The following is an 18,453-nucleotide window of genomic DNA, read 5'->3' as shown; positions in this document are numbered from 1 at the left end:
ACACACACACACACACACACACACACACACACATACATACATTGGCCTTTAAAAAGAAAGAAATCTTGCCATACATGTCATAAATGAACTTGGAGGACATTATCCTAAATGAAACAAGTTATTCACAGAAGAATAAAACCTTTAGGCTGCTACTAATAGAAGGTACATAAAATAGCTACGCACTCAGAAAGCAGAGTAGATGGTGGTTGCCAGGAACATAGTGGAGGAGAAATGTGGAGTTGCTGTTCAGTGAGAATAAACCATCAGTTATAAAACAGAATTAAATTCTACAGATTTTCTATGCAACATTGCACCTATAATTAACAATTGTATATTGTTTAAAGATTTGTTAAGAGGGTAGATCTCAAGTTGTTACTTTTATAATAATAAAAATTTAAAATAATTTAAAAGAAGGAAGTTTAATCAGGTAGGACAGTATTATAATACTTTAGTTAAGACATAATGATCATGATTTTATGCCCTTAGAATTTGTGACCTGTTTTTTTCAATGATTACTCATATATTAGTGTTGTTCTTATTTTCCTACCCCAAATCATTTTTTAAATATTTCTCAAATAATCATATATCTTTTTCTTCAGAGACAGTGGGCTAATTGACAACACTGGCTCTGCAAAACACATGTAATCCAAATGCTGCTTGACACCTGCAGTAAGTACCTGACGGTAGTCCTCTTATTACTTGCCAAAACATCCCCCGTCACTATTTTGCATTTACTTCATAGAACTTAGGATCATCTTCTGTCATCTCTGAACCAGCTGTTCTGATTGTGAACTTCAAATAGTTTCCCTAATCATCAGCCTCCCATGACTGTGTTTTAAATTCTACAAACAATCTGGGATGAATTTAGAAATGAAGAACAAAGCACATATGAGACTCCATATTTGACAGCTTGTGCCTTTTAATGGCATCTGTCATCATATCTTTGAAAAGGTATTTATCACCACAGTTCCCCACTGTACTGCTGTGAAATGGCGGCCCTTTTATCTTCTTCACGCAAATGTTTTATGTAAGCAAGATCCTGGGATGAGAATAGGAATATCATATTTGACAAAGAACTGATTTCTCTGTGCTTTGGAAAAATTTAAAGTGTGCCTTACATCCTATATTCATATAAAATTAGATATGGGATATTTTCCCATATTGTACAATGCCCTCTCCTACTATTACCAGGTTGACATATTACACATGGACTCAGCTTCACACACGCATGGAATACATGTGGTAGAGCAGGGCAGGGTGATGGTCAGAGTTAATTAAGGGTCGACGTTAATATTTGCGGCTTTGAGCATTTCCATTGTCCTTACCTCATTTGAGAAATGCAAAATTACATTTAAATATAATTAAGTTTCTTTGTTGTGTGAAAGTTTACACATTTTTGTAATAAGATAAAACTTCCAGGTTTAGTTTTTTAACAAAATGGCCCATGAATTACTAAGAAAAAGGACAGATTAGATCTGTCACCCTACTTGTTTCAGGCAATATATTACAAAGATAAATATTTTTACTCATTAGATGCTTCCCAAACTACTAACTCACAATATAAAGTAGCTTTTCTTCTAGAACATTTCCATCGTATGTATGGAATGTTTTACTATAAAGAAAAACATCAGTTTGTTTTTTAGAGTACTGAAAATTGAACCCAAGTTCATTGCACTGAGCTACATATCCAGCCTTTTTTTTTTTTTTTTTTTTTACTTTTTATTTGGAGATAGGATCTCTTTAAATCATTAAATTGCCCAGGCTAGGCACAAATTTGTGATCCTCCTACTTCCACCTCCTAGAGTTCTGGGATCACAGGAATACACCACTACACTCAGTTTATATAATTGTTTATACACAATGCAAAACCATAGCTCTAAAAACATTTTCTTTAAGGCCCATGTCAGATTTAGGATTCTTTTATTTTCTCCCACCTTCATTAACTAATGATACAAAGTTTTCCTCTCCTCTTCCTTTCAGCATTTCCCCAGTGCCCTTCTCTGAGTAGTGTCAAAGTTTGCTTGGAGACACCAGATTATGAAACAAATTAATCTCCTCAGCAGTAATACTGGACACAAAAATCTTTCCTGTTTGGCAAGAGTCAGACTTTCCATTGGGGACTGGCCATCTCTAGCTCCACAAATCTGCTTCTGCAAGCTTTTTGTTTGAATTGAACGTACTAATTCTATAAAATATAACATGATCAAATGCCTTCTCTTTGTTTTTTAATCCAACCATTCCCTTTTTATTTGCTTGACAGACATTCTGCAGAGTATAACAATTGAAACTATGAATAAACTTCATAGCTATTCCTGGAAAGGTAATTCAAGGCCTTTTATTTTACAAACAATTCCTACCTGCAGAAAATTAATAATTTAAGTTCATAGAAAAATGTTTAGTGTAAGATAGAGTGTGCGTCACAGATGCCAGTGAGTTGACTTGCTATTGTAGTGGTTTCTATCATTTTCATGCCACTTGTTTTATGAGTGAGAGTAACTGATGCTTCAAAAGGATAAGCGAAGGCACTGTGTTTATCTCTTCAACCATCTAAACTGGCATGAGCCCTAGTAGAGAGGATAGCAAGGGTGGTCAGGAGCCCTAGTAGAGAACTGAGTTAGTCACACATTTTTAGAAGCAGGGAACGAGCTTGGGTTTCTCTTCCCAAAGAAAGAGTAAATTATCTATTAGTCATAGTCATATACAGTACAGGCTAAAAATTTACTTTCTAGAGCCTCACTATCCCCCAAATAAAAGAGTAGAGGGCCAAGATAATCAGTTATAAATTCCTTGTGTGTGTCTGTGCTGTTTTTGTTATTGCTGTTGCTAATCAATTTCCAATGGCAAGAAGTACCATTTACTATCAAAATGTGATCTCAGTATTTTACCTTTCCTTATACAGTTAAATATAAAATTTTAGACTATATATAAATATATATCAAGAAGACTTTCTTCTACTTTTCATTATTCTTTGACACTGTGTATTCTTATCCTGGGACAAGACTATGACAAATACACGTATTACACAGTGCTTCTCAGAGTTGCAGTATATGCAGTAATGTACAGGGGCTATCGCTTCTGTCAGTTTCCTCCCTATAGCTTTGCTAGCTTGAACATTGTTCTTCAGTTGCACTCACACTTCTGCTGTCAATTTCACACCACCTGCGTCCCTTGTCTGCTTTATTTCCATCGGTGACAGTAGTCAATTGTTTTAGACTATAGCTTTTTAAGCGTTTGTAACCTTATATATATGTGAAATTAAAGACAGAGCAAATGAGGATTTACATTACTTCTAATTTTTCATAAAAATATGTGGTTATAGAGCCCAATATATGTACTTAATATGTTACTTAAAATCGCAAGCAGTGTCACACGTATTATAGTAGAATCCACTGAAATTAGTTTATTAGATTCTATGGATCTTAAAACAATTTAAAACAGCTATAAAATGCATGTTAGTAATACCTGCTACCCTTACTGCTTACTGTCTTTGTTTTTAATTGTTTGTTTGGAATTATATGATCTGCATTTAAATTCTTTTGGTGCTTGGGCTGGGGATTTGGCTCAATGGTTCTGCCGCCTGCCTCACAAGCGCAAGGGCTGGAATTCAATCCCTGGTACTAAAAAAAAAAAAAATCTTTTGGTGCTTAATGCACATAATAATATTGCTTTGAAAAATACAAAAAATAATATTTCATGTATATAAATACTTTATCCCATAAGTATGTTATTTGTGTATCCAGCAATCTTTTTCAGATTTCTCCATAATTTACCTTAGTTTGCAAGCTTCTATACTACTTCGAATTATTCTTTTAAACATTCAATTTTGTTTTGTTTTGTTTTGTTTTGTTTTGGTTTTTGGTACCAGGGATTGAAACTGGGACCTTGTGCTTATGTGGCAGGCAGCAGAACCACTGAGCAAAGTACCCAGCCCAACATTCAATTTTTTTGAAGGTATATAAATATGAAAGAGACACCTTAATTTGAATGGGATATTAATTTACTTTGTCTAATTATTTGACTGGAGTTTCTGGACCTAAAATTTTTGTCTACCATCAATTCTAGTCATATAAAAGAGATATTTTATGTATTTAGCTTAGCAAGCATTAATCTCAAGAATTTTACTATAGCTTTCATTTAAGTGTTTAAATTATCTTATAAAATTTCTTAGATTTATAAAAAGTTATTTTGCAAGCCAGAAGAAATTCCTGCATAACATAACACATTAATTCAAAAATTTTATTTTTGCCATGTTCATCATCCTGCGGAAGCCTTAATTATGACTTCTGTTATATCCCTTAGGAAAGCTCCTGAGTTGCCTTTCTAATACACCCTCAAGTGGACACAGCTCTCAGAAGGGTTCCATATTTATATCCCCACCAAAAGATATCTCAACAGATACGGCTCTATATCAGCCCCTCATTCTTTAACCACAGTGCCAGTCTTCACACATGTACTTGATTTAACCACAATCTCAAGCACATATGGCCACAACTTTAGAACCAGACAGAAATGTACAAATATAACTCTGGGAATTTTCATGGTAATTAACATATTTGATATTAGAGTTACAATTGAATAACAAAAGAAAAATGATTTGAATATCATATTGTAGGCAAATTAGATTTCAGAGTCTAACCTGGGCAACGTTTAGTTTTCAAATGTAAAATTACAAACAAAAGTCTAATAATGACCTTTAATTGTATCATTCCACTTAGACTCAAAGTGAATTGTCAGGCATTTAAGAGGTTTTCTACAAGAGTAGGTTTTTAACTTAAATTTGTAATCAATTTTTAATGAATCATCAGCTTGGTTTATATGTCTCAGGCTATAACCAGTATCTTCAGAAATACAATATTCTAAAATATTATTGGGCATCCAGCACCAGCCATGACTTAAGGATTTATGCTAATCATCATTAGATATTAGGTTTCCAATTGCTATAATCTAAAGATAAAATTAAAGTCAAGAATCATTTTATTTTCAAAGTAATTTGACCTCAAAAAAGTAATCTTAATGAAGGCAACATAATGATTCTTAAGATTCCAATTAATTTTCCATGTGAGCTGTATGGGAATTGAAGCACTAAAATAAAGGAAAAGAAAAATAATAATAATTTAGAATTAATGTTGAGAAAGTTTTCATAGTGAAAGCAATTGCACTTACTAATCTTTTCACCAGAAAAATCATGGAAAACACCAAGTGATTTGTTAGTATTACTACAAGATATATTTTATTAATGGGAAATATAAGTCAAGTAACTAAATTTTTTATTTACTTTTAACAAAGACATGAGTATATGAGCAAAAACTAGTTTAAAAGTTTACTGCTTCTGAAATGTGTATTTTCTCTTTAGAAGTGTTTCTTAACTTTTTGTCCCTTCCCTAATGCCTGAAGGCAAACACATTTAATGCTCAACTATTTTGTTTTGCCATTATCTGTATAGGGACTAGTATTTTCACACTTTATATCTTATTTAATCAATTTAAGTATTACCTACCAACTTCATATTATAAGATTTTATTATTTGGCTAACTTACATATTCTATTTTCCTCCCAATATAATTATGTCCCATTTTTTGCTTAAAAACATTCAGTGTTTCCATGATAATTTTTCAAATATCATTCACTACTGAGCTCAGAAATATACTCTGATTACATTTCCTTCCTCTACAACTTTTTTTAAACTGTGGTTAAAAATTGCTGTCTGCCCCCAACTCTGATTTGGTTTTTTTTGCACTTATAAATATATCACCACACACACACACCACAGAACTGCAAATGCTTAACTAGAAAATTTTCCATATAGCCAAAGCTTTCCTCTCATTTTCAAGTATATTTCATTTTTCTCTACCTAGGCCAAATGGAGACATCTGACCAAGCTTTAGGGTTGTTATTCAACTCTCACACGGATATTTCTTTTTTGTCATGATCTTGGGTATTTTCTTTACCTCTCTTCTCTGTTGGGTGTCCTATTTGCTGGACCACCATTCCTTTTCTGTCTTGGTTGATTACTTGTTTTGATAGAAACCATTCTCAGATGGTTTAGGAAAAATTTCTCAAAGCTTTACGAAAAATTTGCTATACTTCAAATAACTAAAAAGTAGTTTACTCGGGCCGGGGATTTAGCTCACTGGTTCGGTGGCCTGCCTTGCAAGCGCAAGGTCCCAAGTTCAATCCCCAGTACCAAAAAAAAAAAAAAAAAAAAAAAAAAAGTAGTTTACTCTTATCCATTGGGTAGTCTGAATAAATAAAGAATTTGAGGGGCTGAGGTCATTCAGTGGTAGAGCACCTGTTCAGCATGTGCTCCCACTACTGGGATGTCACCCTCCATAAGGTTCTCACTAGAGCTGAGTCAGTGCCAGACCCAGGCTCTCGAATGTCCAGAACAATGGGCTATATACACTGCTTTTCTTTATAATGTACCTAACCCCAGGTATTTTCATAATAATGGAAAATGTTACAAAACTGAGTGCAAACTCTAAAATTAATATTATTCTGTTTCTTGACATCTGCTAAAATTGGAAGTGCCTCTAGTGACCTAGCTGCAAGAATCCCTTGCAGCATCACTCTGTATCTCCAGATAAGGCCCAGATTGTTTAGTCTACAGGGTCTGCTTTCTCCAATTCCTGGTCATTTACTCTGTTCCTCGGTGCATCCTGTATGTGGCCTGCAGTGCTCTCCTTCTCTGGAATGTATGTATCAGGTGTTATGCTTCAAACATCTCCAAAACGCTAGGATGGCAGATTCACTTATACCAAAGTGATGACTAAAAGACAATTAAAATACTTAGAATATTTTAAAATAAATTAAAAATAGTTAACCCGAATGATATAAGGTTCTTAAATGCAACAATTGAAACAAGAAAAATATTTGACATATTCTCAAAACTCAAACAAGAAATATATTTGTAACATAAAATTCTTCCTTTCTTTTTTCCTTTCTTTCTTATTCCTTCCCTCCTTTCCTCTTTTTCTATGTCGAAGATTGAACCCAGGATCTAAGGCATGTGCACAAGAGGATCACAAAGCATGACAGAAAGGCAAAGAGAAAAAAGTGGCATATTTGTTGTTTCATAAGCACCTTCTCAGAACTCAATATCCCACAAAAACTACCTTAATCCCTTTGAAGCCTGTGTGCCCTATAACCTCTTCCTTCTCTTTGCTTGTTTTGTCTATATCATTCATTCTTAAAAGTTGGCAGGCCATTTATATTTACAAACGAGCCACTAAAAATTGATTGGAAGCTCAATAAGCATTGAATTTAGTCTGAGGCAGTCAGATGTCCTGCCTGGGTGGTATAAATCTGGCTACTTTTGTTCACAATCTGTGCAGGCAAAATTGCTAAGTAATCTTTACTGGCATGCAAACATGAAATGAGGACCCTGCATCCAGAACAGTATCACTCTCTTCACTTCTGCTGTACCCTAAGATTCCTAAACACAAAACACACTTGTTTATCACACTCCTACACTGGGGAGAGCCATGGAAGATCTAATGTAGACTGTTTCTCTTTTTTATTCAGCTTTCTATCAAGCCCATCCTTTTTGTTACCACTGGGGACATCCGCATAGTACCCAAAGTGTTTGTTACAGGAGCTTCCCAAAATGTCTCTAGAGTTTATCATTACATCCGTTCCTTTAGACCCACCCCAACTTGAAGGCACTAGGGAGAACCTTCTTGGCTTTGCTAATTCATTTGTATGTATTCTTCTGTTTTTTGTATTCACAGACTGGCTCAAGTTTGCAGATTCAACCTACATTCATTGAAGATCAATTTGGGCTTCTAGTTCTTGACATACTTTTTAATTCGGTAGGAGTTTTTCATAGAAGTGGGAAATAATATCTCTTCCTTGCCATTTTGAAACTAGAAGCTGTAGACACATTAAGTTTTATTACTCTTTATAAAGTTAAAACTTTTCATGAAGCATCTCTTCTCTGTTTGCTACTATTTCTTGTCACCTCAGTAGAAGGTGAGAATCTAAAAATTACTTTAAAATATAGATGGGTTGTTAAAAAATCAATAATGTGACTTTTAATTTTTAGAAATGTTAAAGTTGATGAGGTATTTAAAGCCTATTTTTAATTATTGCAAAGTGCCTTTGAGGATAAATATGACAGTAGTAACCTGAAATTACTGCATTTCTTCAAAGCCAATGCTCAGAACTTATGAAAACATCTCATCTCTTTGCAGGGGATTGGAGTTATTAAAATGCTGAAGAGATCTTGACTACACAGTATACTCTAGAAGCTAACTCTGTTTAAAAAACCTGAACATCTTTGACCAAAACTATATTTTAAAATGGAATTTAAATATATACACCAGAAAACTTGGTCCATGGTACAGAAAATCAACCTGATTTTTAAAGTTAGTGTCTTTATTATTCAGTACCTTTTTGAAATTCTCGGGATTCATAATTCAAAAAATGATTGGATAGCTTGGACTTAGGCTTTGTCAGAGCTTTTACTGCATTTTGATGCTCACTGTCTTTCACAACTTTCATGTTATCATTTAAAAAATTGATTCCAATAATTTACACTTTAATCTTAAATACATAATAACATAATGCTTTCTAGTATGCATTCTGCAGAATGTAAATGTGGAAGACACACTTAGAAAAATGTTTCTGACGTCAGTGTTTTCAGATTTTTTCCTTCCATGGCCACTTTTCAAGATAAAGTACTTATCAATATATCGCAAGTAATGCCAAGCCCTAAAACAATTTAGTATGTTTCCCCAAATTTATTTGACCTAGAACTATTGTTCACTATCTATGCCTATTAAGACATCCAAGCACTATTTATTTCAGCCAAGAGTTTCTCAAATTTAGTTCTGTATTTTTTGTTTGGTTTTTCTGATGTGAAGACAGTATAATCCAAGGTACGCAAATGAGTTACCTTCAAATAATATTTGAATCTTAAAATTGTGAATAATGTACATAAGACAATATTGTCTTTTTGTATACAAATTTATGAAGAAAGTATTATAAGTAACACTGTGATATTTCTTAAAAATTTTAAAGGACTTGGCTTAGTCAGACAAAATAAGAGGATGTCAAACACAAGTCAGTACAAAAAAATGATTTTGTTGCTAGGACACCGTGTCTTCTGTCATGGGCTTATTTCTTTAGTCTGACTTTGTTGTATCTCTTGGTTCATACCTGTTTCAATTAATAAATCTGAAGTTTGTGGTTTGTCTTTCATTAATTAAATTCCTAAAATTCACAATCCATTCTTCACAACTGGCTTTAATCAAGATAACTCCTCCTGTCATTTCCAGACTCAACTTTCAGAATGTTTAGTTTAGCAAAAGTATTGATCTAGAAAAGAAGGGCATTCGTTGTTACACTATATTTCAGCAATAATCAGATGTCTGACAGGGATATTCTAAAATCTGAAATATAAAAGAATACAATGAGAATGCAGCTGGTTATTCTTTTTTGAAAACATGACTCTCAATTTTATGATTCTGCTTTCTTGTGCTTGACTCTGTTTCATGTTGCTGATTTACATATATCAAAATCCAGGCTTATGAATCTGATCCCCAGCTCTGAGTGCTTCTTTTACTTAATGATTTGATTTGACATTCATGAATCTGGATTGTGTCTGAAAATAATCCTGACATGGTTACTCAAGAAGGACCTCGATTGGCAAAGAAAACTAATATAGTCAGATCAGACTATTCCTATGCACAAGCACCTATTGACTTCTCGAATTAGTGCCTGTCAGCTTGGCACTGATATTTCACTGAATTTATTTGCATATACAGCAGACATATGATATCAGGGGAAGTTCTATTGTAGAGCTGAGAGCCTCTTTATAAGAAATGAGAAGGAATGAAAATTGAAAACTCATTTATGAAAAAAGAACATTCTCTCTTTTCATTACCTACAACAGGGCATTTAAATAAATTTTTGCTCTTATGGCCAATGTAATTTTAGGCAGAAATATCCAAATTTTGTAAATTTTGCAGTATGGGTTCAACACGAGCCTCCTATTTCAGCCTCAGGTGTAATCACACTCAGCTGAATTATTTAAGTAATTTGTGCACAGAGTGTGACCAGTAGTGACTTTACAAATATGTGGACAAATACACTAATGAGTCTCATATAAGAAGAGAAGTTGATTTCCATTATTCTCATATGTGAGCTGAATTGGCTTCTATATAACAGAATATGGCAGAAGGGATTATATATCACTTCTGAAATTAGTTTATTAAAAGCTGCAAAGAACTTTGGCTCATGATCTCTCCTCTCTCTCTCTTTCTCTCTCTCTCTCTCTCTCTGCACTATTCTGGGGCAAGCAATATGGAAAGACTCAAGATAAGAAACTTATGACTCCTGAAAACTGAGTATATTACAGAACTAAATCTCTTTTCAACCAATTGTTCAGAGATTTTAGCCCTGGCTAACAGTTTAATGGCAATCATAAGAATTATTGTGAACCAAAATCATCCCATCACACTGTTACCAGATTATCGACTATCAAAACCTATGTAAGGTAATCAATGTGCTTTAAGCTGCTGTCTCCCAGTAATTAGCTTCAAAACAACAGATAACAAATACTTCCATTATGGTGATGTCTTCTGTCATAATTTGTAGATAATGTTATGGTGTTAAGGATATTCTAGTCTTTACTTTTTTAAAGTTAGAAATTGATGTTAGTTCATATCAATCAATTTTATGAATCTTTGGAGATAATGCCATAGTTTTTTTTCTTTAGTCTGTACATGCCACAAAACATTCCCTGATGTGTGTGTGTGTGTGTGTGTGTGTGTGTGCGTGTGTGGTAGTGAAGATTGGACCCCTGCCGTAGCACTGAACTATATCCCAGGCCCTTTTTGTTTGTTTGCTTTGAGACAGGGTTTCCCTAAATTCCTAAATCACCAAGATTGAGCTTGATTTTATAATCTTCCTGCCTCAGTTTGCAGGCGTGCACTATTACACTGGCTACATAGGAATTATGTTTTCCCCTTCTCAAATTTTCTGGAAGGGACTGTGTGAAATTGATGCTATTTGCTCCTTAAAGTTTGCTAGAATTCTTTAGTGAAAATGTCTTGTGGAATTTCATTTATAGCGGAAGTTTTTATATTTAATTTATTTTCTGTCTATGTATAGAACTTTTTACCTCCTTACCTATTTGTTTATTTTTTCTTCTCTTTTTGCTATTACTTGGGTTTCATGTTACTATTTCTCCTTTTTCTGTTCCACCGGCTATACAGGTATTAGTTGTCCTGTCTCCATAGTCTCCTTTAGGCTTTGCCAGTTTCTTAATCTTTCCTTGCTTGACATAACCCTGACACTTGTAAAGACTAGTGCTCAAGTATTTTGTAGTTTCCCCATAGACAGAATTTATTTGAGCCCTTTTCATCATGATACTGAGGTTATGGATTTGTGTGGAGGGAACTGCAAGATAAAATGCCTTTCTCATCATATCAAAGGCTACAGTTCATCAGAATGGCATCACTGGTAATATTAACCTTGACCACTTGGTTAGGGTGGTACCTGCCTGCTTTATTTCCTCTAGAGTTAACATTATCCTTTTCCATACTTCATTAGATTATTGACTCTAGACCACATGCTTAAGGGGATGTGAATTAAACTGTGCTTCCTAGAAAGAGAAGGAATCAAGGAATTAGTAATTTGTGGATTTTAAAAAAACCACCATAGTAATTAATATGTAAAGGCCCTACTATGCTTAGTAAAAACAAGAAAATCATGGCCCTTCTTTGAAATCTAGGATTTATTCCTTCTAGTTCTTTGGGGAAGTTCTATTCTTGCCTCAAATTTTCTTTTGGTGGAGGGTGGGGGTGTTGTACAGGAATTGGACAAGTCTATTGTATTTCATTTCTACATGTTTATAGTATATAATGTTTGCAGTCTCTGTGTGGAACTGGTACATGCACATGATGCATCTTAATTTCTTTTTCCATCCCTTTTCCCTTCCCTTCCACACATTTCTATCCCTTTCCCTTTTCCTGTACATGTTTGCAGTACGTGTTTACATTTTCTACACTCAGATGTTGTTCAGTATCCATATGAAGGCTCAAGGCTGACCCTCTACTCTGTGAAGCTCTTTTTTCTCTAGTGCTCTGATGTCCCCTAATCCTGGGATCTCAGTTTCACTGCCACACACAGACAGAACACAGTGCTCTTTCTGGGTGTCTTCTGCTGCACAGTGGCCTATAACTTACTTCCCGGTAGTAGTCTGGACAGTCATTGGGCTTGCTTTATTTATTTCCTACCTCTCCAGTTTCACTGTACTTCAGTCCCTGGTATGTAATAATTTGAAGGCCATTATTTTATATTTTCTTTTTCCTGTTTGTCCTTTGGGACAAAAAGCTTGGTCCCTATTACTACATCTTTGCTAGCAGCAGTCTTTCCCTGTCTCATTGCCTAAATAACTTGGAAGATCAGAAAGCTAGTATATTTATGGTCATTACCCGATTGCATATTGATCTAAATCTATTCTACTGGTTCTTTTTCTCTGTAGGACAATAACTATTACACAAAATTAAACTTTTCTTGTTCATATATCTATTCAAAAACTTTTAAATTTTTTTCTATTTCCCATCAATTGATATCTAACCTATTCAACTTGACATTCAAGCTATGTGAAATATTGTGCATCATACTTTTCAGATTTCATATTCCAGTGCCTATATTCAAGCTGTTTCCTAGTAAACCTGAATTGCTCATAATTTCTGCATGTATGCCTCCATTTCTTTGCATAATTTCTTTTTATCTCATTTACAGCATCTACCTTAAGTTTTCTCTTCTGACATTTCTGGTTGTTAAGCTCTATCACTTCCTCCATGAAGTCTTTTCTGATAGTTTTACTCATATTAGCTCCTTTTTCTTTAAGCTTCTCAACTTCGTATTCAAATGTCTTTTGTGGTATTCATAATATTCTATCTTTTATTATGTCTACACTGGTTTATAATCTCTTTTGGAGCTTTTTCTATTATTTACTATCCATCTACTTAATAAAAAACTGTGCTGCACTTAATAGGCATTCAAATGTTTATTGATTTACCTTTGATTTTTAATATCAGATTTACAACATAATCTGTTCTCTGATACAAAAATTTAGTAGAACTTTTCATTCTCATAAATATTGTGTCTTTAGCCATTATACTGACTTGAATATTTAATGTGGCTTTTCTTTCTCCAAAGAGGGTATTTTAAAATAACAATGAAACCTCCAGTGCAAGTATCATTATAGAGTTTCTTCAGAGGTAAGAATTATAATAAAAGGTTTGCCACATAAATTTCAACTTAAGCTGAACTGTCAAGAGGCAGCAAAGAACACAAGTTGTCTTTGAAAGTTAAAGGCTTCAAATTTTCATTGTTTCTTAGAATTCATATTTCATATTAAGATGCTCTGCGAAGCAACTAGCTTTGTCCTGCTAGCATTTTAAATAATTAATGCAATTCAGTTTGTTCTGTGTGCACAATTTCTACATTATATTTTTTAAATCCCACATAAATACAATGTTTATATTAATACAAAGCTTAATAAAAACATTATATTTTTTACAGTTTTTTTGTGAGCAACAAAATTACGTAGTAAGACTGGATAGCATGTTTAACCCATTATATTTGAAGCTACTCACAGAATACTTATATTTATGTATAACTCTTTTAAATTTCCTATTCCTATTTAGCAAGATGCAAAATATAATTCTCAGTTGTTTCTCTTTATCCTTGTTTATAATTTTTAAATTACGCATTTATAACAATATATTTATTATATATATATTATGTTCTAAATATTCTTTGTGATTTGGCCTATTTCTAACATACATGTTATTTTATGTCATAAGTATACATATGTCAATTTGAGCATCTCTTGTGAAAAAACGTACCTAAGTACTTAGAGGATAAATTGAGTGACAACTCAAGATCCCATAAAAGAAGAGTGAATTTACAGTATTTTCTTTCAGTCAGTACCACTCCCAAGATAAAAATTCTACCATTCTATTTCCAACTTACTTGTTATTTTGGTCACAGGAGTGGATGAATATTGTGTCTTCCTCGTGCCCCAACACAGTTTCTGTGATGAAAATATGGTACAGAAATGGTAATGTTTTATATATTTCTGACAGTAGTAACGCACAGTTCTATTTTGACCTTTCCAATGTGATATAGATCGATTAGCTGGGTACTTTATTTCTTTCTTTGTCTACTACTGTAATAGTCTATTAAGGAAAAGGGCAAAATGATCAATCAATCAAACTTTCTAATGGGTTAGGTAATATTCCTCCAATTCTGTCTAAAATAGGCACATGTTCACTGTTTAAATAAATCCATAAATATGTTCTTGTCAGCCTAGGCACTCATTATTTGGAATATGTCATTATACATTTTTCTTTTTAATTATACTTTTATTGAATATGTGATCTCATGTTTTTCATTGACAGTTACATATTTTGAATAAAAGAGAGTGAGAAAGAAAGGAAGGCAAAAAGGGAGGGAGAGGAAAGAGAGAAAAGTAGAGAATTGTGACTTTTGGCTTCTAGTTTTGTAGAAATTTGGTGTGCCTTATATTTCATTTATTTATTTTCTTTTTAGAAAATGGAATAATGTTTCCAGGTGTATTAAACAAAATTGCAAGGCCTCCATTTCATGTTTTAAAAGAACAAAAAATTTCTGTACACACATGCAAGGTGGTTGAACTGCATATCTGAAGGCATAATATCAAATTATTTATTCATGATAATGTGGACAAGACAGAAAGAACAATTTAGGTCTCATTCCAAAAGTCTATATACTCCTTAATAGTTTAAACTGACCAGTTCTTTTTTGTTCCACGCAAAGGTATCTCTGTTATGAAAACCAAATGCATTTCACTCTAAAATCTGTGATCTCAAAGAGATAACAAAGCCACCACCTTCAAGATGGGACAGAGGTATAATAGGTGCTGTTCTAGAATCTCCTGGCTCATGATTAAAGAAATCAATTAACAGCAATATAGTGATTAACAGTTTGGTAGCCTGGGTTTCCAGAGTAAATAATTTCCATTTTCACCACAGCAAGGATATCATAAAAGAAATACAATTTGTTATTTTGAAGTTAAAATTAGCTTTTTTGCCACCTATTGATGTTTTCAAAGACATGGCAAATCACTGAGGTTCATGGCTTTTCCAGTTTAGGTGAACATCATGCTATTGATTTCCAATATGAACACATTTATCTGAACATTGAAACAAAAAAATATGTATAGACATCTCTCCAAAGTGAAATCAAAATAATAAATCTTATCTCTGATAGGCTTAATATGGTTTGAAACATTATAAACAAAAAGAACTAGAATTGTTTCTTTTGTCCCTGTTTATCTTTGCTGCCCACTCACAAAGTGCCTTGCTGTATCTCATTAAAGAAGGGAAAAGAGGGCGAGGGATTTGACTCAGTGGTTCTGCCACCTGCCTTGCAAGTGCAAGGGCCCAAGTTTGATCCCCAGTACCAAAAAAAAAAAAAAAAAAGAGAGAGAGAGAGAAGAAAGAAAAAAAAGGTAGGTATATGATAACTTCTATTTGTATATGGAAATAAATGGTACAATTAACAACTGAATAAAGATCTGCAACTATAACCCTGAAGTCATCTCTTCCGAATTTTCCTGAAAATTATCTGGCAGTTATCTGGATTATCTGGAGTACTCTGTTTAGTACATCTACATCTATTGGACATTCAAGGCTATTTGTCTCCCCCCTTTCCATCTCTACAGTAAGTCTCTGACTTAGGAGCATTCAAATTGTGAACTTTCACAGATATGAGCTCTCATTATGATCATTTGTAATTGCAAACAAATTGTGGAAGTAGATCACATGTCACATTGTTACATTTGGGCTGCTATGTGCTTATGGTACAGTGTGATAGTGAACAGTATTACAGTGCTCAATCAGAGCCCAGGATGTCTGGAAGCATTATTTACAGCATTTTTGTGTGTGTGTTTAGTTTTCTTTATGCTTTACATTGTGTGTTTATGTCAAAGGTGTATAAGACTCACTTTGTCAGACTTAAAAACTAATACAACTTTCATTCTGCTGGAACAGAGCTCATTCATAAATTGGGGACTTACTGTACTACCATTGTCTTTTACATTTGATAAATATTTGCCCACTATATAATATTTAGTGATAGATGCTCTGTCTTGAATTTAACTTGGAGTTTTGTGACTATAGTGCTCATACTTCTAGTCTTAACCTAGCCAATACCATTCACCACAGAGCCACTAAATAATTTTAATGTCTAAAATATGGGACTCGAAGTGCTTCAGATTGCTTTATGGTTTGGGTCCATAAACATTAATACTATCACATATTTTTCAAAGAAATTATTACCAACTTCCACTCCAATATAATGTCCTTTTTCTTGTCTGGAGAATACCATTATTTACTGAAATACAAATGGCATGTTCTGAACTACACTGTTTGCAAAAGTCAACCTTTAGAGGTTGAGGCAGGAGGATCACTGAAAATTTGAGGCCAGCCTGGGCTATATAATGAGTTCAAGGTCAGCCTGAACTACACAATGAGACTTTGTCTCAAAACATAACAACCACAACAACAAAACTGACCTTTATGCCTCAGTTATTTTGGTCTTCTGGCTAATTGGTGGCAGAAAAAAGCCCCTATCTCCCACCTTTGATTGTGTACAACAGACAGATCCAACTGAGGACCAGGAATATTGAGCATATAGGACTTTATTTCTCAACCTTGAAAGAGCAGGTCACAGCCTAACAGGCAAGTAGGCACATCAAGGGCAGTTACAGCAAGCATGTTAACCCCTTGCACACAGGTCCCTTCCCCCAGTTCCTCACTGGCTGAGTTCTATGGGGGTTACAGTCTTCCTACTTACTGCTTAGATTTTATCAGGATGTAACTTTGGCTTGCCCTCACTGCAAACATTTTGTGCATTTAAAGGCAAATAATAAAGCTACAGATGGGCAACTTCTTAACTACTGGACCTTTCCAATCAGAGTGAGCATAGTGAAGCCATGCTTTATTGACTATAGACTCCTTCTTCCTTTGCTTAAGGACTCTTTCAGATGCATGACCTCAGACATGTCTTCAGGCAAGTGGGCAATTTCGTCTACTAGTGGTTTTCCACTCAGAGATAAAGACTTTATCTTGAAAATGGACTACTTTAAGTTCCTATTTCTTACAATTGGCTAATTTTTGCTCAATCTCCATGGCCTCGTAGTATGTTAAATGCCTTCATAACAACTTATGTTAATCTTTATCTTGGACTTACCACAATTCAATTTTATTTTAAATAAGCCTATTACTTTGAGACATCATAGAATCATAGTTACATTTCCCTTGACTCAAGATGGCTGCTACATACAACAGTAGCCTCCTTCCCATAATACTCTGAACCTTAAGATGGCTGCCAAATGGAATAGCAGCCTCCACATTAAATTTGTCTTCTCCTACCATGGTACAACCTTCTTCTTCCCATCATGTTTCTTTTCTTGTCAAAAGAGTAACCTAATACTTGATACCTTCAAGTAACCAGTGATGTCACAAGGCCCTCCTAGTGATGACACAGGCTCCCTTAATGCTACCTCACTCAACTCCACCCCAGTTCAGGTTAACCCCACCCTGCTCCTATAAAAGAAGTTCCCTGTTCTTCCATGATTCTTTTCCTTTATCAGGAGATAGTCCAGCAGGCTTGTTGTGGTCCTGGTCTGGTCCTGGTTTTTTGGCTCTTTTACCTAACACATACACAATGGTAAGAAATTATATAGAGAGATCCCATGTACTTTATGTCCATTTTTTCCTACCACAACAGCTTACAAAATTATAGCCCAGTATTAAATCATGATATTGTCATTGATATATTCCACTAATTTTATCCACATCTGTTCACATTTACTTGTTCTTTGTACATGTTTATTTATTTTCATGCAATTTCTATAAATGCATAGGTTTGTGTATATACCACACCAATCAAAATACAGAACAGTGATTTTTTATTTCAATAATGTTATGTTGATGAAATTAAGTATATAAGCTTTTGAGATTAAATCTATTTACAATGATAAAAGCAAGATATTAATAGATAGAGATACATACCCCATTAATGCATTAGAAAATTCTCCCCAGATTGATACAGTAGAATTCTTATCAATACCCCACCAAGATTTTTATAGATATTGATGAGCTCACTCTAAAATTTATATTAAAAGTCATAGTCCCTGTCATAGCTAAATTTTTTTAACACATGCATAGAATGGGAAAACTCACTGTATCTGATATAAAAGCTTACTACATATTTAAATTAGACAAGACATTGTGATATTGACAGAGGAACAGATATATAGACCAAGGGCACAGAATAAATAACCAAAAAGACATCTACAGATATGTCCTGGTTATTTATGGAAAAGATCAAAACTAATTCAATAAAAGAAAGATAATCTTTTCAATAAATGATGCGAGAGCCATTGGATAT

The 18,453-nt window shown here is 34.0% G+C and overlaps 1 long non-coding RNA gene across 4 annotated transcripts in view; it reads right to left on the bottom strand.

Moving 5' to 3' along the window:
• Positions 1-17,465, bottom strand: part of LOC104869927 — a 78,179-nt gene extending 60,714 nt beyond the window's left edge. For 3 of the 4 annotated variants that reach the window (XR_782394.1, XR_782395.1, XR_782397.1), the window contains exons 1-3: positions 17,433-17,465; positions 13,990-14,050; positions 184-242 (exon numbers count right to left, since the gene is read on the bottom strand). This is a non-coding gene — a long non-coding RNA (uncharacterized LOC104869927). Of the gene's footprint in view, positions 1-183; positions 243-13,989; positions 14,051-17,250 lie in introns of all 4 variants that reach the window. The other variant, XR_782396.1, reaches the window with a different exon arrangement.
• Between the last annotated feature and the right edge of the window lie 988 nt (positions 17,466-18,453).

The sequence above is a fragment of the Fukomys damarensis genome, unplaced genomic scaffold (genome assembly GCF_012274545.1).
Source record: "Fukomys damarensis isolate Sample0158 unplaced genomic scaffold, DMR_v1.0_HiC HiC_scaffold_4, whole genome shotgun sequence".
NCBI lineage: Eukaryota > Metazoa > Chordata > Mammalia > Rodentia > Bathyergidae > Fukomys > Fukomys damarensis.
The sequence above is the reverse complement of the archived record's forward strand: the minus strand, read 5'-3'. Positions and strand labels throughout refer to the sequence as shown.